At 34.3% G+C, this 25,024-nt stretch overlaps 2 pseudogenes; both read right to left on the bottom strand.

The window, feature by feature from the left end:
* LOC149238937 (methylmalonate-semialdehyde dehydrogenase [acylating], mitochondrial pseudogene) overlaps window positions 1–22,244 on the bottom strand; it is a 64,546-nt pseudogene extending 42,302 nt beyond the window's left edge.
* A 374-nt stretch (window positions 22,245–22,618) lies between these two features.
* LOC149238936 (isoleucine--tRNA ligase, chloroplastic/mitochondrial pseudogene) lies at window positions 22,619–23,927 on the bottom strand (annotated as a pseudogene).
* Between the last annotated feature and the right edge of the window lie 1,097 nt (window positions 23,928–25,024).

Genomic DNA, 25,024 nt, shown 5'->3' with positions numbered 1-25,024 from the left:
TTTTCTGAGATTTCTTTTGGCTGTATGTTTTTTTATTTTCTGAGTTTTTTGTTTTTTTATTTTTTCCATGATTTGTCTTGCTTTGTCCCTTTTTTCCCCAGTACATTAATCTTTTCAAATTCATTTTGATCTTATGGCACAGAGTGATGGTATTCCTCATTGTTTTCCCAGACTCTTCCTTCATTCATCTCCACTGCTTGATTTGCATGGAAATCTGCCTACTAATTGTGACTCCTCAGTATATGTTTAAAAGTTACACTACCAAAGACTTCTAAATTCCTTCTTATTTTTTTTATTATTCTACTCATAAACTTGTTGCTTGGACTTTTCGTTCGGGTCATTGCCTCAATTATGATGGTTGAATCTCCCAGGATTACTGGATTTTGGATTCCTCTTTTTTTATTATTTTTGTCCCCATGAACAAGCTATAAGCTTCAGCCTTATTATTTGAAATTTGTCCCAATCCCCATCCATATGTGACAATTTTTTTCCCACTTGGATCAAAAATTATCCCACCTGCTCCTGCCTTTCCAGGATTATTCTTGGAGGCTCCATCAAATTGAAAACAATATCTATTTTGCAGTCTTTTCCAACTTTCAATTTCTTCTTCAGTCATTCTCAATTTCCAGTTTTTCCCTGAGCTTTCTTTTCTCTGTCCCTTTTTACCATTGTTGTCTATTATGGCTTTGCTAAGCCATTCTCTTTCTTCTTGTTGAAGGATGCTATAATCTGTTGGGGCAGTTCCTTTTTCATTAAATATTTTTGAAGTTAATCCCCATGCTTTTGATAATGTTTTTCCAATTCTAGGATTTTGGTTTTTAAAGATGCACCTGTTCCGAGTCAACCAAATTTGCCAGCATAGGACTGTTGGAATGCATTTCCAGATTCTTATAATTGTGACTTTCTTCTTTGTTGCATATGGGTAGGTTTTCTCCAAAATTTTGAGGAATTCCGACAATGGTTTACCATAGTCTATATTTACTTCTAGTGGGCTCAAACGCTGCTCCCAGCATTCTCTTGAGAATTTACAGTCCTGAAATAAGTGTTGAATGGTTTCTTCTGTCTGCTGGCATAAAGGGAATCTTGATGGCCCATGGAATCCTCTTTTTTTAAGGTTTTCGCCAGTCAGGATCTTTCCTTTTAATAAGGTCCAAATGAAAAATTTTATCTTAGGCAAACTTTCCGATTTCCATGTTATTTTCCATGGTTCCCATTCTTGCTGATTGGTTTGATCTTGAAGAATTTTATATCCAGTTTTGACTGTATATTGCCCATTACTTGGGTCCCATAGGTAATTGTCTTCCTCGTCACAATGAATTGGTGCTGCCCCCTATAGATGATGCTTGAGTTTATTCCATTGTCCTTCCATGTTTGTTGGGATTGCTGGCCTTTTCCATTCCTTCTGATTCCAAGGGGAGATTGAATGTAAGGTATTAAAGTCTTTCCCTCTCATCCACTCTTGAATGCCATCCATTTCCGAGTGATCCTGTAATGGGTCTTTTCCCATGATTCTGTCTTCCCATATCGAGATTTTTTGTCCATTCCCAGGAGTTTTGGAAATGTGGCTGCCCGTTATTGGAATGACTCTTTTGACTAGCTTCCATACTTGGGTGCTTTGTCTTATTGGGATGTTCCCATTCAGCAGATTCTCCTTGGAACCATTTAGATATTTGTTTATGAGGGCTTTTTTCCACCAGCTCTCGTTACCTGTTATGAGTCTCCAGACAATTTTCATTCCCATGGTTGCATTCATGAGCCCAGGCAACCGAATGGACAAGCCTCCTTGTTCATATGGTAGCACTACTTGTTCCCACCTTACCAAACTAAACTTTTTGTTTTCCTGCTTCCCTCCCTGCCAGAGAAAACTTCTTAGAATTAATTCCATCTGCTTGTGGGCACTTGTTGGTGCCATGATTAGTGCATATTGATATATTGGTAATGCAGCAAGGAGAGCCTTAATTAATATCACCCTTCCAGCCATATTTAACCACATCATTCCCTAGTTCTTTATCCTGTCTTGCATTTTCCCAATTTGTTTTGTCCATATTTCTGCCTTCATGATCTCTTTTGATATTGGTAATCCTAGATAGAGAAAGTGATTCTAATTTTCCTGTGTTGGGATTTCCATGATTTGGGAAATTCTTTGCATAGTTCTTGGTAGAATGTTCCACCTATAGATCCTGCATTTTGTATTATTCAAAAGTCCACCTGAAACCTATAGAAATGCATCCATTATTTTTTTGAATCTTCTTGCTATTATTGTTGATGCTCCTCCCATCAACAATTTATCATCTGCAAACAAGGAGTGGTTTATGGTCTTTATTCCTTTTGCTATTCTCAGTCCTGTGATAGTTCTTTCTTTCCTCTGAGTTTCCAATGCTCTACTAAGAGTTTCTGCCATTATTATATAGAGAAATGGTGATAGAGGGCAGCCTTGCCTGAGGCCTCTTGTGCTTTGAAAAAATTCACTGGGTCTTCCATTGATGAGGGGGGCTATCCAGGGAGTGGATATGCATTCTTGTATCACTTCTATTATTTCTTTTGAGAAGCCCAGTTTCTGAAGTACAGCCAGTAGATATGAGTGGCTGACTCTATCGAAAGCATTTGCCATATCTAGTTTGATTATCATACCTTTTTCTTGCTTTAAGATACTGGAGTGGACAACTTCCTGAACTATGATGACATTGTCAATGATTTGTCTATTTGGGACAAACCCTCCTTGGTTTTCTGAGATGATTAAGTGCAGCACTTTCTTTATTCTATTTGCCACTATTTTTGTTATTATCTTGTAGGAGGAATTGCACAGAGAAATGGGCCGGAACCTATTGAAGGTGGATGGGTTTGCTTCCTTTGGAACCAAAGCAAGATAGGAAGATCTTGTGTGGCCTCCCATTTTTTTTTTTAAACATTCTTTGCCATTCTTAAGAAATCCTTTCTGATTGTATACCAATGATTTCTATAGAAGGCTATTGTGAATCTGTCTAGCCCAGGCGCTTTGTCAAGTTGCAGTCTCCAAATGGCTTCCACAATTTCTTCTTCTGTGAGGTCCATACACATGTCTTTGTTTTGTTCTTTTTTAATTTTCTTCTTTGTATGCTGCAAAATTTCTTCATATTCAGTTGTTTCCTCCGTTGCTGATAGTAAGTTTTTGAAGTGCTTGTGGGCTGCTTTTTTATTTCTTCTGCTCCTTTGATTTCTTGATTTTCCACTTGTATTTTTTCTATCTAGTTTCTAGCTCTTCTGACTTTCATACTGTTATGAAAAAAGGATGTATTCTTATCCCCTGCCTTGAGCCAAAGGATTCTAGATTTCAGTCTTGCCTCTTCCTCCTCTTCCTGTTTTCCATGTATATCTCCTAGAAAATTTCTTTCTCTTTAAGGTAGTCTTGCTTGCTTTCTTCTTTACTTTCTTTTTCAGCCTGCATGTTGTCGATTTTCTGTTGTAGCTCTTTTTTCTTTTCCTTTTTTTTATTTCATTTAGCCTTGCCCATTCCTCTAGCTTGGTTTTTACTTTTTTTAATTTTGTCTCCCATATGTACTGTGGTGAGCCTGATATTCTTAGCGCCCATGCTGTTTTAACTAATTCGCTGATTTTTGTGCTGCTATCCCAAATTGAGCTACACCTGAACGGGAGTGGACCTTGGTTTTCCATTTTTCCCATTGCTATTACAACCGGCTTATGATCAGAAGCTATGGTGTGAATGATTTTGGATTTGATAGAAATGTACAATGCTGCTATGTTGTCTTGGATCAGGATTCTGTCCAGTCTTTCTTTTATGTTACTTTTACCCACTCTCTTGTTGTTCCAGGTATATTTTCCATTGTTTGGAGGAATATCCAGAAGGCTATACTATTCCATTATTTCTTCTAAAGAGTTCTTGGATGGATCCGCTTGAAAGTTTCCTCCAAACTTTTCCTCTATACTTCTAACCAGATTTAAATCTCCTCCTAAAATTATTTTTCTAGCTTGTGTTTCTTGTAATACTTCCTTTATTGTTGCCCAACATTGTTCTTTCTCCTTATAGTGGTTGGGGGCATATATATTTATCACCCTGTATTTCTCTTCTGTGTTGATCCTCCTAAGATCCATTAAAATCCAGTGCTGCCCTGTTTTTCCCCATTAATTCCCACCTTCCTTTTTTCCAGATTGTGCATATGCCTCCTGATGCTCCAGTTGCCTGGATTGCTTCCCCTTCATATTGCCTAAACTTTTTTTTAAGATTTTTCGATTCTTGGTTGTTTACTTTTGTCTCCTGGATCATAAGGATATCTGGGTTCTCTTTTGTCAAAATGTCTCTTGTTGCATTTTCCTTAACAAGTGTGCCCATTCCTCTACAGTTCTAGGAGACTATTATCATTATTTACTTGTTGGGTGGTGCATGGCTCCTTTCCCCTTATGCTGGCTTTTCTCCATATTTCCTGTACTTTTCCCTAGATAAGTGTCCATGGGCTGTTGTGTTCCTAGGGCCATTTCTTTTGTTGTTGCTTCATCCCTTACTTCTTTATTTGTCTTTCTTCCAACTTTTTTTTGGTTTTCTGCATTTGGGAATGCTTCTTTAGCTTGTTTTCTGGTTAATATCCTGTCTACTGAGGGAGGGGGAGAGGTGAATTGAGTCTCTGGGGGAGAGGGGGGACCGCTGGGTGATTGGAGAGCGCGGGGTTCTAGATCTAGATCTAGATCTAGATTTGGCTCCAAGGGATGGGGGATCTGATGTGAGCAGAGGATCAAAGGGGTTTTGACTAGCTAAGTTTGCTTTTGGCGAGAGGGAGTGGGCTTCAGCAGATTGTGTGGGCTAAGAGGAGACTTGGATTGGTTGTTTGTTGGCTATCTTCTTTCGTTTGACTTTTTCCCATTTATTTTCCGGATCTTCAATCTTTTCACTTTCATTTTCTCTATTTTTTATACATCTATTTGCAAAATGACCGTATTCATGACATACCTTGCATTTGAAGGGGATTTGCTTATAGTCCAGTTGTTGTATGTGCGTCCACTGATCCACTTTTATTTTGATAGCTTCAGGAATACCTTTGCCTAGATCCACTTCCACGTAGATTCGGGCGCATGCATGCATGTTTTTTTTAGGCTCACATCTATTTATGTATTTCTCAACTGCGTTTCATATTGCTTTAACTGAATCATCTCCCCAACAGTGGAGAGGTAGATGCGGCAATCTTACCCATACTGGAACAACATTTGGGATGTCCATTTCTGGATCAAAGTCCAGTGTCCATCTGTTCAAGTACAATCCCCTTATATCCATAAAATATGGACCGTTCCTGAATATCAAATCGCGATCCTCTTTGCTTTCGAAGTGGAAGGTGTAGTAACCTCTACCATAGAATCTGATTGAGATCTTCCCAGATATTATTGCAGCCCAGTTTCTTTCTACCCACTTTTGCACAGCCTTGGGTAATGGCCACAACCCAATAAACTGCCCTACTAACCCCGTTCTGCCAGGGAGAGTGCTGCTTTTCTTGGGAGTGCTGGAGGGAGAGATATTTCTGGTATTTCTTCCATTATTTTAACAAACTTTGAAACTAATGATATGTTCTTTGCTGGACCCATTGCAGAGATGAGGGAACCAAAAGCTTTTTCTATTACTTCTGATTCTTGTTGGTGATCTGTGTGATGATGATCTTCCTCTTCCGATGGATCCATATTGCTCAAACCCCAGCAGCAGGAGGCCATTGAGGGCCAATATGATCTAGGGCAGTATCTGCCCACTGAAAACTGCAGCGGCGATCTCACCTTCCTCTTTCTGTCGTTCTGACCTCAGCAACAAGGGCCACTGAGGTACAAGGAATGTTGCTTCGCGCTGGGAGTTGCAGCAGCAGCTAGGGCTGCATGCTATCCTCAATTTCTCTCCTTGCCATCGCATGCAAATCCAGTGTAAGAAAAAATTCATTAAGAACAGATATAACATCAGTCTGGACTTCCATTTCTTGAGTTTCCTGCTTCTTTTTAGGCCTCTTCACATAATCTTTGTGAAACTGCTTGCTACCTTGTAACTAATTATTTAGTTGTTGTACTTTCCTTTACAATTTCTTATTTTCTCCTTTTAACTTATCAATTTCCTTCTACAGTTTTCCTTCCTTTATTTATCCCAGCTTTCGTACCTATGATCATCTGAATAGAACTGGTAACCAAGGTTGTTGGGGAGGAAACAACAACTACTATTTCAACTTCTTCAACATAGTTTCCTGAGTGGGTTTGGCTATTGGTAAGCTGTCAGCTTCCCTTGTTGTTATATCAATACCAGAATCCAGGAGGTATTGTTGTGGTAAAACACAACCCCCCCATTTTTATCTTATTTTTATGTATGCAAATAATGGGGACCCTCTCTACAAATTTTTGACTATGAATTTTTTTTTATTTTCATTTAAGATTGTCTTACAATTTCATCATTTTTTTTATTATTTTTGTCAAATTTCCATTTTGATTGTTTCATTGAATCTGATTTTTCACAAGCTTTCCAACGATACTTGTTTCGCTTCATTTGGTCAACCAGTTTCTAAATGGCGCTTAAATAAAATTGGATACTTTTCACTGCCTTGGCCTATTAAAATCTATAAATTATACATTACCTATCTTTCATAAATTTATTCATCTTTAAATAATTAATTTTCAAATTATAAATATAAAATTATTGTGTAAATAAATTTTTCTTTTAGATAGCCCATGCAAAAGTTTCAATTTCGAAACTTTTCCAATATAGTCACATCGCAAGATTTTCCAATACACTACTCAATCTCCGCGGATCCGATATAAGTATTAACCTTAACTTATTAATTTATCAGGTCCACTGATATCGCAAAGATTACAATGAGCATTTTAAAAAAAAATATGCGATGCGATGACATAATGGCATTTTCCATTTTTAATGGGCTTCGAATATTTGGTTTTCAAATATGTTGAAACAAGTTTAAAGAATAAGAAGTTAATATAGTTTAGTTTTGTAATATAAAAATATATATTATATTTATAATATTAATATAATAGGATAATATTTTAATTAATTAATAAATTCAATTTTGTTAGATTAATTAGTTTTTGTTTATAATTAATTTTGTAAATAATTAAATTAACATCATTATTAAAATTAATTAGTGTAATTAGATAAATAACTATAATCTAATTTAAAATTAGAATTTAATTAACAAATTCTGATTTTTGACCTAGGCAACATAATTTCCAGAATTCTGCTAGATTTGACTCATCAATTTTAAAAACTCATAGATTAAGTTTTAATTGACCAAATGAGGCCCAAGACAGCTCATTGCAAAGATAAAATCATGGAGAATATTTCTGAGTATGTTTTATTAACAGATTTGATCATTTATTGGGTCTAAAATCTAGCAGAAGATCAAGCTCCGAATTTTGAATAAAACTAATTTTCCTGAGTTTTATTTTCTACATTTTCATTTGCCCAAGCCTCTTTTGAATGCAAATCCATTTGTCAAAGATATCATTTTCCAATTAAATCATCACATGAATCAATAGAAGGCTTGGATTTCCTTTTCAATTATTTATTTAATTGAATTTGATTAAATTTGTTTTAATTACAGATTTGGCATTTTGATTTTATTTTTACATTTCAATTTTGTTTTGATTTGTTTTTACATGAAAACAGTTGAAAAGATGAGGAGAACAAGATCTCAATCAATGAGAATGCTTCAGCAATTGAAGAATGAAATTTTGAGCAGATCCCTTCTTCAACAAACTTTCTTATTAAGAATTCCTTTGCAAATATTATAAATAGCAGATTGCAAAATGTAATAAGGGCTTCTCTCCTCTACAATTCTGGAATTCAAAAAGCATTTCTGTAATAGGGATTTAGAGTTGTAGGTGGGAGGAGTAAAAATCTCAGATCTAGAGATTGTTGAGGTTTTTCTTTTACATTCCGAGTTATGTATAATAAACAGACTTTGCACTATTGTAGTTCTGGTTTTGAAAGCAAAAGCTCGGGCACTGTAAAACACTGTTGGAGACTGGAGTTAGAGAATGGATTCAATAAAATTGGTATTTCGAATACTATTATTTTAAATACTTGTTTCATTTTATGATGACAGGAATGTGTCATTTACTTTCATATTTGTGCACTTTGGTCAGTATGGGTAATTTGTCTCAATTTTATGTTATTATGTATCTCTACTCTTATGGATTAAATTCTGATTTATGAGTAATTATTTACTCAGAAATCTGTCTCATAAAATTGAATTGTTGAATAGTGATATGTTGTGAACTTCTTCCGCATATTATTATTTAATCATTCAAGTTACTGATTAAATGATCAATATCATTTTGTGAACTTCTACCTGAGTGTTGTTGATTGATTATTCTAGTTAAGAGGTCTCAATAGGATGTGTTTTGGTATTCATAATGTCAGTTAATTGAACTACTTCGTTAGCTTGATATTCATTAAAAGCCAGACATATTTAAATTCCGATACTTTGAATATCTTGCTCTTAATTGGGTTAGATCTATATTTGCCTAATTAAGATAGGATTAAGATAGTTCATTTTGCTTGCATCTTAGAATAAGTTTGCATATAGATTAATTCTACATTCTTTCAAGTCCTCTTACCAAAAGGGCAAACTTTAGTAGTGGATTGGCTAAGCCCCAAATCAGCTTAAGGATTACTTTCTTGCCCAGTCAGCAAGAGGGTTGATCTAATGTCTCTTCTACATTGGTGAATGAAAGTCATAATTTAAAGCCATTGGGGATTGAGAGAAGGTAACTAGACCTAGTTGAACCAATCAGAACCACCATTCTAAACGGAAATGGAACTGCTTTAAGGTCCAGACCGGGTGGTCATCCCCCATGTTGTTGCAGCGATTTTCGAGGCTTCAACATTTTGGCGCTAAAGGAGGGCCTGAAACTTGTTTTCTAAGTGGAGTCTTTGTAGTCTAACATCTTATTATTTATCACAATGGCTCCTCTTAAACTTCCAATTTGGAGTTGTATCCATGGTAAGAGAAATTCTTCTACTTTTAATCATGTCTTTCAATTTATTCAAAAAGTTTCAAATTGTGATTTTCAAGGAATTGATGAAGACATTTTATGCAGAATTTTTACTCTCACATTCGTGGAAAAAGCCAGAAACTAATGTCGAACGCTTCCAGTTGCCTCAATTCACAGCTGAGATCAATTTGCTACAATTTTCATTTGTAAATTTGATGGATATGATTGAACAGGTATGTGATGAAATTGAATATCTACAAAGGTTTGAAAATGAGTTTGTTAGTAATTTTAATATTCAATTTTGTTTGAATCATTTAAAATTTAAAGTCGAAGATAAACCTCCGGAAGAAGAATCACTAGATTAGTTTGAACATATTTTTTCTCTTCCTCCCATTCCCAGTCCATATGAAATTAGTTCAAGATTTGTTTCATCCCCTTCCAACATAAATGAGAATTCCAATATGGATGTGCAAATAAATTATGTTGAAAAGGTCTCACAAAGCTTGGAAAATATTTCTATCCAAATGAAAGAAGACAACAACAGCAATTTTGGAGAAAGAGCTGCCTTGAAATCTGAAAATTACTCTACATTGAATTCAGAAAATCAGATCACAAATCGACAAGTACAAGCAGCAATCAAGGTAACCAATAACACACAAAGTGCTATACAAATTTCTGAATTCTCTCATGATGAGAAAATGCCAAATTCAGAGCAACAAAGCAACCTTCTTCAAGAAAGCATTAGTACACAAAGGAATGATTTAGAATTTGAAATTTATAATGAACAGAATGCACAAGATTTCTCAAACAGAGAAACTTTTGAATTCATTATTTCTAATTCTCATTTTTCCCTTTATCCTGATATTTTTACTGATGGTAATTTCTCCTCTCTTGGTATTAATGATATTTCAGAAAATACAGAGGTTGATTAAAATGAAATGTCAATTAGTTTTTATCAAGACAGAGAAACAATAATTGATCATTCTTTTGGCATTAATAAATATGTACTTTATATTCCTTCTTGTTTTGATACATTGGATGAGATCGAAGAGAATTCTAATAAATATCGTGAAGTCATTATGATAATTACTATGACAATGAAAATGTTGATTTGTATTCTTCTGAAGTCAATCCTCATGAAAAAATTCAAAACACATATGAAGATGAGGAATGCTTTAATTCAAAAATTATTCCAACTAATCCTCATTCTCAAGCAGCAAATTATCTTCATGATTTCGACATCCAAGAAATCATTCCAATTTATGATTCATATCATGATCAAGCTCTCATTCCTATTCATGGTCATAATTCCCTTTCTAATTCACAATTTAGAATTGGCAATCATTCAAATCTCATTATTCTGGCCCATCCTTGTGAAAAAATAAATTATTTCAAAACAATCCCAATTGTGTTGTAACATTAGTTGTACCATTAGTGATTTTATTTTATTTTTGTTTCCTCACTTATTTTGTTTAAAATCATATTTAACTTCTGATTTTATTTTTCAAATTTTTGATACTTTACGCTGGCATATTGAACATTGCACTATCAAACACTCAATTGATGCATTGCCCTATTGGGAAATTGAAGTTTCATATTATAATCATGAACATCAAAAGCTATCAATATTCCAATTTCAATCGATGCTAATTTTTTATCAAAAGCTTCTACCTTCTCAAAGGCAGTATCAACAAGAGAGTGTATTTTTACAATCTGACCAACAATCTAATTCAATTAATAATCTTCCATTGTATCTAACAGATTTCCATCCATTTTTCATTAACTCATTTGAAAAATATTTGGAAAGTTTTCCTTCATGGAAGATTGTTGATAGTTTAACACTTACACATAACACAAACAATTTTTTTCAGGCCTGTGAATCTAAAAGCTCATATTTGCAATCTGACCTATTTTCTTCTCTTTTTAATCTCTTCCAATCATTAATGGAAATCCATTTAAATTTCTATGATCCAATTGAAATCCAATTGGAAAGGGCATTTCAAAAGAAGGAGATTTTAAATAAGTTGCTAACAATAACTGTACATTCTGCTTTCATATTTAGTTTTCTCAATTTAATTAGATTTGTATTTCTATTACTAATGTTTGAATTATACATATATGCAGGAATTAAAATGAGAGAGTGGTTACATTGGAAATATGACTATAACTATTCATTTTCATGTATATAGTTAGGATACGAGTAGAATTAATGTAGTTAATTTGCTTATATAGTTAATTTATTTTAAACAATTCTGCAGATAAAAATAAAGCAAGCAATCAACCCTTCTCATATCATATACGTTTTCAGAAAAATGTTTTCCTCTCATCAGAATTTTTTTGATTTTTGCTTCCCATCCTTAAATCAAAAATTTCCTACAGCAATACCTCTACCCATGACTACATCTATGCCTATTTCGAATAATGTCTTGACTAAATTTAATTGTGTATGCACTTGGCACACATCACCTCAAAGCAACTTTTCTCTATTTCGACATTTCCTTCTAAGATTTTCTTCTTAGATTGTTATGTTGAAAATTTCGATGATGCAAAAGCTTCTTGATATCATTGTCCCGTAAAATATATGATTGTCTAAGCTCGCAAGCTTAATGTCAATTCGATTATTATTAATCAGTCTTACCATTTGATGTAAACACATGAAGTTCATGTTATCTTCCTCAAAATTTGTTAAAATGACCTTAAGGGTGTCCATTTTGTTGTGTGCACACATTTGAATCTGTGTTGATATTCTTTCATAATCAGTGGCTTTATTCTATTCTGATCTTTAGTTTATTATTTGATGTTGTAATATGCACCATATTTATTTACTAAAGGCATTATTGAACAACCACCTTAACAATACAGACTTCAGTTTAGTTAATTCAGAATGAGAAAATGTGATAATTATTGTTGCATTTCAAAGGGGAGTATATTTTAATTTACATTTCTGGTGAATTCTATGAATTTCAGATTTCCTAAACATGAATAGCTAATTTTATTTAAGTTGATTGCACACTCTAGTTTAAAATAAATAATGAGATGATTTTGAACAAAATCCGAATTTTAAGAAATTCATGGAAGAAATTAAATATTTATGAGATAAAATTTACAGACAATTTTCTTCCAGGTATGCATTCATCAGTTCATTTTCATCTATTGTTGGTTTTTCCTTTTCCTTGGTTTATTTCTTATTCTTGTTCTATTTCATTTGTAAGTTTTCATTCATTTTCGAAACTGGAAGTAAGTAGAAAACCCATTTCAAATCCACAAAAGGTTTAAGGAAATTTTGTTTGTTGTTCATTAGAATTTGAGCATTCTTTAATTTTGCTTTCATTTATTAAAAAACCAAATAGGCCTTTAAAACATTATCGCAAAATTCATATCGGAATATTTCAACTTGACTTTCATATCACTGATACTACGATGAATATACCTTTGTGATATTCCCCTCCCGCTCATTTCATCAATTCTTTCCTTTCAATATTACATCGTCCATATCACAACTATTTGTATTACAATATTACATCGGAAGTGACTCTTAGCGTTTACTGATAAAAAATTGTTGATACAAGACCTTTGATGTTCTTTTACATGCCTCTCTCGCAAAATTCCACAATTATCATATCATATATCACATTTTGCATTTCGCATATCCCATAGTTGACTTTGTCAATATTGCTTGTTCACACAATTCGAGACCCGATATAAAATTTAAATCAAGTTCATTAAAAATATCATGTTCATTCAATCGCAATAATGGTAGGGGCATAAGCTTAAAAGTCCCGATGTTCCGGATCTGATACGATATTGAATTCACATAATACTTTTATCGGGTTCGTTCTTCGTTGCACAGAGGCGTATCAACAATGTTACATCATATACGTAAATTTGCTGATCGCCGATTTCTTTTGAGATCCAAATCGGTCCCACTAATTTGCCACGTCATCCATCGCATCCCCGCAGCTGCAGAATAATATCAACATTTCCGACATGACTATTTCCCAATGTCCCAATACGTTGATATCGCAATCGCTTCATCGTAATTTTTATTATATATGCTCATATCACAATTCTAAATCTGCAATGTACGATGTGTGATGTGGCTATTCCCCGATCCCCGATATAACGATTCTTCAATATTCCCATCGCATCACATATTTTCACATAGCATATGTCCATATCACAAATTTGCCACCGCAACAAATATATCGCATCACAAAACTAAAATGAAGCCTTACCTTAAGATTTTCCGATGCGATAAACTCTGATACATGCCCATTTTCCATTAACATTCAATCGTTATATCCCATATCGGTAAAGGTAAAAATCACGGATTGAAATTTAAGTATGGTGAAGAAACTTGCGATGTGAAACATCCATTGAGGCATTGCGTTGTATAAAATATTTTTAGGCAATATTAGGTAATCACTATGGTATTAAAGCAATTTATAGGAAATTTGCAACAAGGTTATATCATTTCGATTTCTCTTATATTTCTGTTTTAGATATTCTACTCCATATTTAAATATGAAATTTAAGGCCTTCCCATCTACACATATAAATTTCATTATCTTGGATTTGGTCTTGATCCTGGACAATTTATGGAAATGGAATTGATATAAAACTTATAATATTATGAGAACATTCATCGTTGTAAGAAGCATAATTTCATTCTCATTTCTGATGTATTTGTTTTACTTTCGATTCCCTTAACACAAACCATTATCTCCTTATAGTTTACTGCTTTGGTTTAAGTAAAACAAATAATTATTTTGGGTTATAAGATTACAGTTAGTTCAACATTTTCATGGTTTTGATTTTAATTAAAAGAAAAAGTTATCTAGCATTGGAAAAGATGATACCTCACAGGTAAGATTAAATGCAATTCTCCAATGGTAAGTTTCATATACCCACTTTCAATTATTTTCATTACTTTACTTTAGTTTCATTTTTGTTTTTAAATTTTGCTAATATAATAATCTATTTTGCAACTCTTCATAAAAAATAATAAAAAATAAAAAACTTTCAATCCTCCATTATATCAGAGTTTGAAGCCCTATACTCTTTTCCTGGTTTGCTTCCAAGAAACAGCGATAATCTTCGTCGAAACAGCAACACTAGGAAGTTTCTAAACCTGTAGTTTATTTCTTTAAGCATTTCTTTTATTAGAAAATGATTAAGATGATGCTTTGAAAGAAAAAATATTGACACCAGACATAAATTTTTTCATTGTGGCTGAATTTTATCATCGCTGCTATCTGAAGCCTAAAACGTTATAACCCTGCAAGGTAAAATTTATCTGAATCTTGACATAAGAAGGAATGGTTACATGATTATTTTCTTTTACTTCATTTTGTTGAGACATTGGTATAAACATTCTTGTTGGAGTTTATCTTTTAAAAATTTGAATTTTCTTTTCTGCTCTTACCTTTTTTATTGTTATTTTTGTTTGTTGATTTCATTTATCAATTCAGATTAAGAATTCTTTTCCTTTTATTTTTCAGTTTTAATTTTGGTGACTCTGTCATAACTTATACAAAAGGCATTTTTTGTTACTTAACAATGGTCGGCATACGCAGAAAAAGAATGTTAATAGTCTATTATTGGTTTTTTCTTAAATCTCTTAATAAATATTGTTTTTCTTATTATAAAGGTAGACATACTTAGGGAAGAGACTACAAAACAAGAGAAGTTGACAAGTATCATAAAATCTGAGAAATTTCTTTTTCATCAAAATTCTAATTATTTTGAAATTTCAATATTTTATTAAAATCTTTCAAAATTTTATTATCAATCAAGAAAAGTTATTTTTAATCAAGTAAAGACACTTACAGCGAAGCACCCTTAACTCTGAAATTGTCATTCTTAACTCTTAAGGAGTCAATAATTCTCCTTGTCCAAAAAAGTCTTGTTTTTCTAGAGTGTAATCCAAAAATATATTTAAACTTAAAAGATAAGAGGTCTCATCATGAGCTTGCTTACCATGATCATAGGGGAAAAATAAGCTGACATTACCAACACTGCTAAACAAACCAGGGTAATGGCTTATGATTGCAAACAATTGTAAGACAAGGGATCTTATCACGAGCCAGCTTGTTCAGTCCAATTATAACTAGTGAATGGCATTGTCAACTATCTGACTACCAAACTAGGACAATGACTTTTAAGAACTAAAAAATAAAAACAAATTCAAAGAAAATAAACATATATAAATGGATTTATCTCTAGGTCAATAATTTTTAATAGATGGGATTTTGAATCATTGATGAATGAAAGGTAACCCTGTCAAGACTATAGATGTTTGCTGGCAGCAATGGCTCTACCTGTGACAAATGAGTATATTTTAAAAGTTAAACTGTAAAGTGACCCCTGCTTTATCTCTACAACTAATTAAAGATTGATATAGAGTTATGAGATATTTTGATTTATGAGTAATTTTAAAAAAAAAACTACAATTAGATGATTCTTGTTTTTATTCAGATTAATGAACCTAGCCAAATATTTCAAAAATAATTTCTCTCTTCTTTAATTATTTTTACTTTAATTTTAGGAAAATCTCATTCATATAAAACAGAGATAACTGGTTCTTACCCCGTGTGTCGCCATTGTTGTGGTAAAACACAACCGCCCTCTCGCCCACCCCCCCTCCCCCCCTCCCGCCGGATTTTTATCATATTTTTATGTACTCAAATAATGGGGACCCTCTCTACAAATTTTTGGCTAGGAATTTTTTTTTATTTTCATTTAAGATTATCTTACGATTTCATCATTTTTTTTTGTCTGATTTCCATTTTGATTGTTTCATTGAATCCGATTTTTCACAATATTTCCAACGACACTTGTTTCGCTCTATTTGGTCAACCAGTTTGTAAATGGCGCCTAAATAAAATTGGATAATTTTCACTACCTTGGCCTATTAAAATGTATAAATTGTACATTACCTAAGTTTTATAAATTTATTCATCTTTAAATAATTAATTTTGAAATTGTAAATATAAAATTATTTTGTAAATAATTTTTTCTTTTTACATAGCCCCCGAGACCAAGCAGAAGTTTCGATTTCGAAACTTTTCCAATATAGTCACATCACAAGATTTTCCATTACACTACTCAATCTCTGGATCTGATATGAGTATTAACCTTAGCTTATTAATTTATCAGGTCCATCGATATCGCAAAGATTACAATGAACATTTAAAAAAAATATGTGATGTGACTCACCAATGCAATGCAATGACATAATGGCATTTTCCATTTTTAATGGGCTTCGAATATTTGGTTTTCAAATACGTTGAAACAAGTTTGGAGAATAAGAAGTTTTTTTTTTTGGTAGGTAAGCACCCACGGGGATTTCAACCGGTGACCTATCACAAGGAGTGCCTCAACAATGCACCCATTCACCATCAATCCAAAGCCCCGTGGGCAAGAATAAGAAATTAATATAGTTTAGTTTTGTAATATAAAAATATATATTATATTTATATTATAAATAAAATATTTATAATATTAATATAATATGATAATATTTTAATTAATTAATAAATTCAGTTTTTTTAGATTAATTAGTTTTGTCTATAATTAAATTAATATCGTTATTAAAATTAATTAGTATTAATTAAATAAATAACTATAATCTAATTTAAGATTAGAATTTAATTAACAAACCATGATTTTTGGCCTAGGCAACAGAATTTCCAGAATTCTGCCAGATTTGACTCATCAACTTTGAAGACTCATAGATTAAGTTTTACTTGACCAAATGAGGCCCAAGACGGCTCATTGCAAAAATAAAATCATGGAGAATATTTCTAATGATGTTTTATTAACAGATTTGATCATTTATTGGGTCTAAAATCTAGCAGAAGATCAAGCTCCGAATTTTGAATAAAACTAATTTTCCTGAGTTTTATTTTCTGCATTTTCATTTGCCCAAGCCTCTTCTAAATGAAAATCCATTCATCAATGATATCCTTGGCCAATTAAATCATCACAGGAATCAATAGAAAGCTTGGATTTCCTTTTCAATTATTTATTTAATTGAATTTGATTAGATTTGTTTTAATTCTAGATTTGGCATTTTGATTTTATTTTTACATTTTAATTTTGTTTTGATTTGTTTTTACAGGAAAACAGTTGAAAAAATGAGGAGAACAAGATCTCAATCAATGGGAATGCACCAGCAATTGAAGAATGAAATTTTGAGCATATGAAAATTGATTGAGCATATTTCTTCTTCAACAAACTTTCTTGTTAAGAATTTCTTTGCAAATATTATAAATAGCAGATTGCAAAATGTAATAAAGGCTTCTCTCCTTTTCAATTATGGAATTCTAAAATCACTTCTGTAATAGGGATTTAGAGTTGTAGGTGGGAGGAGTAAAAATCTCAGATCTAAAGATTGTTGAGGTTTTTCTTTTACATTCTTAGTCATGTATAATGAACAGAGTTTGCACTATTGTAGTTCTGGTTTTGAAAGCAGAATCTCAGGCACTGTAGAAAACTGTTGGAGACCGGAGCTAGAGAATGGATTCAATAAAATTGGTATTTCGAATACTATTATTTTAAATACTTGTTTCATTTTATGATGACAGGAATGTGTCAATTTACTTTCATATTTGTGCACTTTTGTCAGTATGGGTAATTTGTCTCAATTTTATGTTATTATGTATCTCTACTCTTATGGATTAAATTTTGATTTATGAGTAACTATTTACTCAGAAATCTATCTCATAAAACTGATTTGTTGAATAGTGATATGTTGTGAACTTCTTCCGCATATTATTATTTAATCTTTCAAGTTACTGATTAAATGATCTATATCATTTTGTGAACTTCATCCTGAGTGTTGTTGATTGATTATTTCAATTAAGGGGTATCAATAGGATGTGTTTTGGTATTCATAATGTCAGTTAATTGAACTACTTTGTTAGCTTGATATTCATTAAAACTCAGACATATTTAAATTCCAATACTTTGAATATCTTGCTCTTAATTCGGTTAGATCTATATCTGCCTAATTAAGATAGGATTAAGATAGTTCCTTTTGCTTTCATCTTAGAATAAGTTTTCATATAGATTAATTTCTACATTCTTTTAAGGCCTCTTCCCAAAGGGGTAAACTTTAGTAGTGGATTGGTTGAGGCCCAAATCAGCTTAAGGATTAATTTCTTGCCCGATCAGCAAGAGGGTTGATCTAATGTCTCTTCTCCATTGGTGAATGAAAGTCATATTTTAAAGCCATTGGGGATTGAGAGAAGGTAACTGGACCTAGTTGAACCAGTCGGAACCACCATTCCAAACAAAAAATGAGTTGCTTTAAGGTCCGGACCGGGTGGTCATCCCCCATGTTGTTGCAGTGATTTTCGAGGCTTCAACAAGTCCTTGGAAAAATTAATCCAAGTCTCAGCTAAAAATTCAATGGTAACATCTCGTTCTTCATCAATAAAATTTTCAAAAGACTTTCGAGTCGTTCCCTCTGGAGAGGAAGGCTCTAATAAATTAGCAACATAGTCTTTAAAACACCCTTGGGACAAAACAGCTTCAGGATCATTATCTGAATCCAGGATAATAGTGGCTACAAAATCAATAGGAGAGCTAACAACCGGCGAATTCGGTGAAGCCCCTTGGTCGAGAGGACTATCAGGATGGACTGCAAGTTCTTCTGTTGAAGTGGTCACATCTTTTCCAAAATTTGTAGTATCTAGTAAAATTTCTAGCCCTTCTAGTGCTTGGGCTATTGTTGTTTCTTGTTCCATCTGATCTGAAGTTGATACATCCTAAGCTCTTTTTTTTCTGTTAATTGTTCAAGAGAGTTCAAGGAACTCTGACCCTGCTTTAAACATTTAGCGGACATCCTCCTTTTCTTAGGCAGGGAAGCTAAAACTGATGCCATCCTTTTCTCCGCTCTGCTAAGTTTTTGAGGTTTCTCAATCTGTACAGTCTCTCATGAAATATTTTCTATCATGGGGGTTTCATTTAATTTTTCCTCATTGTCTCCCTCTAGATGCTTATCACTATCTAGAATGTCCCTAGATGTTCCAGCAATTGTTTCATTTTCCAAAGGAATGTCTTGATCATCATCAGGGTTTCTAAATAACCCTTCCCAAGTCTGTTGGACTTGGCTAAGACTTCTTATAACTAATAGCTTGATGAGTCCATGGTGACTTACAACTACAGCTTGGTCCTTGGACCTCCTTAATCTAGTAGCAGTCTCATGCAATACTAAATTAAGAAAATATGGGAGGTTCAGAGTTACCTTTTTCCCTAGGGATGCCATGAGTTTGAGATGATTCCACCTTACCATGACGTACCTTCCATCACAGGTGATGTACTGCTGTAAAATATTTGTTATCTCCTCCCACGGCTTGGGTAATGAGTTGGAGTTATACCCCTTACCCTTTCTGATCAATTCTTCGCCAGGATTTAAGAACATAAGAGTCGCATTCTAAAGAGAGGTGTGTATATAATACCGCTTTTCTCCTGCCATCGAAAACCTTGCCACTTTTTCTATTTCACTTTCATTTACTTGTACCTGTATATTTCTCACCATTGTCCAAACTCTTAGTGAATTCCAATGCTACCGCATTGTCGAACCCCTGTAATTGTTCAAAATATTCTATCCATCCAACTTGAATTAAGATGTTGTGTACCTATTCTGAGACCTGTAGTTGTGTGGGTTCATTTCATACTAAATTCCCACCCATTGTTAACTATTCAATAGGGCACAGTCTTGCAATTTGGAAACAACAAAATTCACAATGTAGAATGATAGTAAGCTTGTACAGAGTATAGTGGTTTTGATGACATGCAATGGTATTCAAAAATGAAAATAACAGTCATCTGTCAGTGCCAACTCCCCCCCCCCCTTCCCCCAATAAGAGTAAACGTATTTTACAGTTGTTAATCAAATTTTGACAAGATGGCATATTTGGCACGTTTGGAAGATAATGGTACATTAATGCAGTGCAATAAAGTGATTGTCAAAAGGATAAATAGAAATCGTGATATATCTATGGTGCATGAGGAAATGATTATAATTCGTGTGCGGTAATGATAGCGTGATTTATTAAAACCCACGGAGGATGCAGACAAAATAAAGGCATAGGGAAATGTATATGAAGGACTAGATGGATGGAAGTAATAGTTATATCAAGCATATCATTAGAGAAAAGAAAGGAGATTAATTTAGAATGTTGATTTTCCGGAAAAAGAATATTTCTAGTATGTAGAATTATAGTGAAATGCTCATAAAGAACCAAACATCACCACATTCTCGGAAGGTTTTAAGAATGTCCATAATAAATTTAACGATCGTTCTTGTTTTAATTTTGAAGGAACAAAAAGCCAAGCTATATTGTAATTCTTGGTTTTACTTCAATACCCATGCATGTCATATACTGCCAGCAGATATCCATAGCCTCTGTTAGCGCTCAAATTTGGCCTCAGGCTGAAGAAGGCAAAATCCAAGGCAACATCAAACCACTTAGCCTCGTAGCTAGCCCTACGAGGCAGGAGAGGGCTCTCTCCAGTCTATCTCAGCAAAAAGTTTTCAAAAGGGGCTGAGATGACTTTAAAAGAAACTGCTTTTAGGCTAGTAAATTGATAAAAAGGGGTTTTTAATAAATGATGGGGTTTTCCTGGGCTGCATGGGGCAAAGAAACAGTCTTGAACAGAGAAATATAATCAAGAACACAGATTATCTCCTTAGGCAAGGTAGGCAAGAAATTTTAACATCAAATTGAGATTAAATGGAATGGCAAGACTGCTGAGGAGCTGACAAGGGCATAGAAGATGAATCCTTTTCAAACAGAAGAAAACATTAAATATGAAAAAACTTAAAGGCAGAGCATATAAATTATGAATTCTACCTTAACACTTCATTTGTTCAAATGGAAACGATCATGAAATGACATGAACACATAACAGGTTACATATGAAACAAAAGAGGACACAAATGTTAAATCTCATACCACAGGAATCTCAGGGGTCAGAGCTGCGTTTTTTAATTAAAATCTTTGTCAAATTTGTACAATGAAACTTTGTTCTCTCTCCTCCACCAGCGCTCAGAACTCTCTCCCCTCACACTCTTACAAATGATTATTTTAATACATTAAATAAACTATTCTAGAAAAAACAACAGATCGACCCAACAATAAGGGCGTTGTTTCAACTGAAATTACAAAAAATTAGAAAGGAGTGTTACATCTATTCTAAAATAATACAGCGTCCCTCTAAAAATCCTCTGATGGCCGACAAACTGGAGCGCAGATCCTGTTGAATCATTAACTGAAGTCTTGAAATAGGAATCGAATCCTATGTCTTCTGCTGTTTTGGCTCCGTTTGAATAGCGCTCTGTTGTATGCCTTTGAACCCATGAATGAGAAAAAGGGCAACGGAACTGTTATTGGTATTTTAATACCAACCTGGCCTGCTTCAATCTCATGTTGAAATTTTCTTGCAGCTACACCTGATGTTGTGAATATAGAAGCCCCGTTGCCATATTGATTTTTGTTTACAATATCAATGGCCTCCTCCAAGCTCCCAGCCTCCATTGCTAACTCGGCTAGAAGCATTGCGGCTCTAGGATCTTTCTCTAAAGGCTTCAAGATATATGTGTTACTAGCTGTGACTCCCAATGGAAACATCCACAAAGGAATCATAGTCGGAAAGTTGAATGGGCATATCCCAGCACAAACACCTAGAGGTTGCCTGATATTGTACGTATCAATGCCAGATGATACATTCTCCACAAACTCTCCCATTTGTAAGCTTGGCATGTTGCACGAATGTTCTACAACCTCCAACCCACGGAAAACATCACCATGAGCATCACCTAGAGTCTTTCCTTGTTCTGTAGTTACACTCACTGCCAATTTTTCCCTATTCCTTCGAATGAGCTTTTGGAGCTTAAACATTATACGCTGACATGAAGTAACAGGGGTGTTGCTCCAGGCTGGAAAAGCTTGTTTTGCAGCATCTATTGCTGATTGAAATTCTTCACATGTGGTCAAGGGTAGCCTTGAGACAACATCCTGTGTTGCCGGATTGATAACATCAATCCATTCTTGTGCTTGAGAATCCAAAAACTCGCCTCCAATAAGAACTTTGACCTTTGGAGGAGTCTGAACATCTTGTGTTTTTGCAGAAGCAGCACAACCAACAGAAAATGGCAGTGTCTTCGACATTCCTCGAAAGCAGAGAGTCCTTGATGGCCAATGCACAAATTTTGCATTGAAGAGACCGTAGCGTTGTTTGCTGCTGCAAGAAAGCAAAGCGCGGATCGACATAATGGAATTTCCTACAGAATGCCCGCTAGCTTGAACTTTTACAGGAGGTTTTAAGCTTGTATATCATCTAGTTGCACAACTGTTGGTCATGTGGTAGAAGCTCTATGAGGGTCAATGGAGTTCACTATAGTGCTGGACAATAATATTAAATTGGGCTCTGATAAGGCCCCGCCTGCTCGTAACAAATCAAACCTGGCCGAATCAGGTAACCTCCAACTGCTCGTAAAAGGATATCGAGAAGTAGGATTGATGACCGGGATATACGTCAGCTCACTGGCAATAGCAGGTCATCCGAGTTACTCGTGCGATTTCGAGTTAGACCCGTGCTTATATTCTAAGCAGTTTCTCATAGGAGGGGTCTTCACTCCAATTTTTTAGATTTTCTGCGAATAATTCCAACATCTTTCACACTTGGAACCTTCTGCACGAGATACCCCAATCCATAAGTCACCCAATCCTGCTAGGTTCCAGTGAATGCAGCACCAGTGCTAGATACGTGGTCCATTGAAGGTAAAACCTCAACCTGAGAAGTTATGAAAATCCTATGCAACTTATCTGCATCATCCCCAGGCATAGACATCTGCTGGAATTTTCTGAGAAGATTTGGATCAGAACTATACAAGTAAACTTTTGCGTCCAAACTTGCACCGATTAGTTTTCCTGTTCTGGCCATCTCCAAGACTTTGTTCACTTCTATCCTCACCTCAAGAGCTTTTGTCTAAAATTCAACCTCCTCTTTTGCTAGAGAGAGCCAATCTTCATCTATTCTTGGCCATTGTGCCTCAAAAACAAACTCCGCTGGAGAGCCATCTTCCCTGCTATATGGAAATGGCAAGTGCTGCCATGAGTCCTCGGCCATGTGAGGTAGAATTGGAGCTATAGCCCGCACTATACAGAGTAGATGAGCTGCAAGAACAGTCTGACAAGTCCTCCTTGTTTGGCTATTTTTACCCCCAACATATAGTCGATCTTTAGCTACATCAATGTAGAAATTCGATAGGTCTACTATAGCAAAGCGCTGTATAATCTGGAAAATCTTATAGAACTGATAGCACTCAAAGCTCTCCTTGATATTTTTGATCACATTAGCTAGTTGAAAAAGAGCATGTTTGTCAATCAATGGGAGATCCTTATACATAATAGCACTCTCTGGTTTCCAGTCATGAAGATTTGAAAGAAGATATCTCAATGTTCCACGCAATTTTATGTATGTCTCAGACATTTGCTTGAGAATTTGTGCACCAATCATCACATCACTAGTATAATCAACACTTGAAACCCAAGGCCGTAACACATCTGCTCCATGTCCAGGTGCCTCCTTTTGATTTCTCTCACCCTCAATAACAGTCCATGAATCTATCACATTGCCAAGAGATTTACTCAATTATGACCCCTCTCATCCAAAACGAATCCATGTGTTAAAACACTCTTGTATGGTGCCCGTCCTGTAGTTGCAATTCTAGTTAACAAGGAGCTCCGAAACCAGCCTCTATGCTGATCACTTCCTTCAAGATATAAATCGGAAGGCCAAAACAGCCCCTCTCTTCCTTTCAGCAGACCAAGTAAAGAGCATGGGTTTTCATGATTAAGATTACTAGATACAAGTTGCACAACAGTCACTCTTCCTTTGCCACCTGGCAATTTAATTCTGACAGAGAAGACGGAGTCTAACAGCCTCGACATGGTTTCCTTTTTAACCCTTTGAGATGCCAGTGTCCCATTTACTAAAATATTTTCCGAGTTTTGTTGTTATATATGATTTTTTGAAGTATTTACAGAAGGCCATTATTCGGGTGTAGTGACCAGTTAAAAACAATGCCATTCACCAAAGCTAATGAGGAAAAAAAGTCGGCTCGTAATGAGACCTCTTGTCCTTCGACTTAAAATCCAAAGACCATTACCCTGGCTTGGTAACCAAAAGTGGCAATGTCACTCCACTAGACCCTATGATCATAGTAGGTCAGCCAGTGATGAGACCTCCTATCCTCTGTTAAATTATAGTTTTCATTAATCTTAATAGATTACTTAGTAAATGGGGTGGCATGTCAACTCCTTAAGAGTTAGGGATGGTGTAAGAAGTATTATAGTAATTACTTTTCTAGCTTGCTAATTTCGTCCTAAAAAAAAAACGGTCATTTATTGTTGGAAGATTAGAATTAAAAGATGTTTTGTAAGAAGTGATGAAAGGAATGCAGTATAAGCATTATTATAATTTTTCTACAATTGTAGAAAGGATTAAAAATTCACGGAAATTTTAAAATTCTGATAATTATTTCTTATAAAAAATTCTCTAATGATAGCCATAAAACAAATTGGTTTTCCATCATCATATAAGGAGAAAGCTAAAAATGTTCCTTGCCCTAAAGGAATAAAGATATAACTAAAAAAAGATGATAATCGCATGTTAAAGATCAACAACTATATTTAAAGGAAACAACAATGTGCCTAAAGAAACAATAGCATAATGAAGGAAAAAGCGGTTGTGACCAAGGGAACAAAAACTATGACTGAAGAAACAATGGCTATGACTAAGGAAACAACAACTGTAAATGAGGAAACAACGACTGTGACTAAGGAAACAACAACTGTGACTAAGGAAACAACCACTGTGGTAACAAAAAATTAGCGATGATGTGTATATATATATATATAAAACAAAAAATAAGAAATATTTACATTATGTACAAAATAAAGAAAATTTCTTCAAAAAGATTTACCTAGTTGTGGCCGCGGGGAAATTGCCCCGATCAGCTATAACCTACATATTACCATCATTATTG

Source organism: Pinus tabuliformis, chromosome 8 (genome assembly GCF_031772625.1).
Source record: "Pinus tabuliformis cultivar Carrire ecotype Pingquan chromosome 8, CPIR1, whole genome shotgun sequence".
Classification (NCBI taxonomy): domain Eukaryota; kingdom Viridiplantae; phylum Streptophyta; class Pinopsida; order Pinales; family Pinaceae; genus Pinus; species Pinus tabuliformis.
The sequence above is the reverse complement of the archived record's forward strand: the minus strand, read 5'-3'. Positions and strand labels throughout refer to the sequence as shown.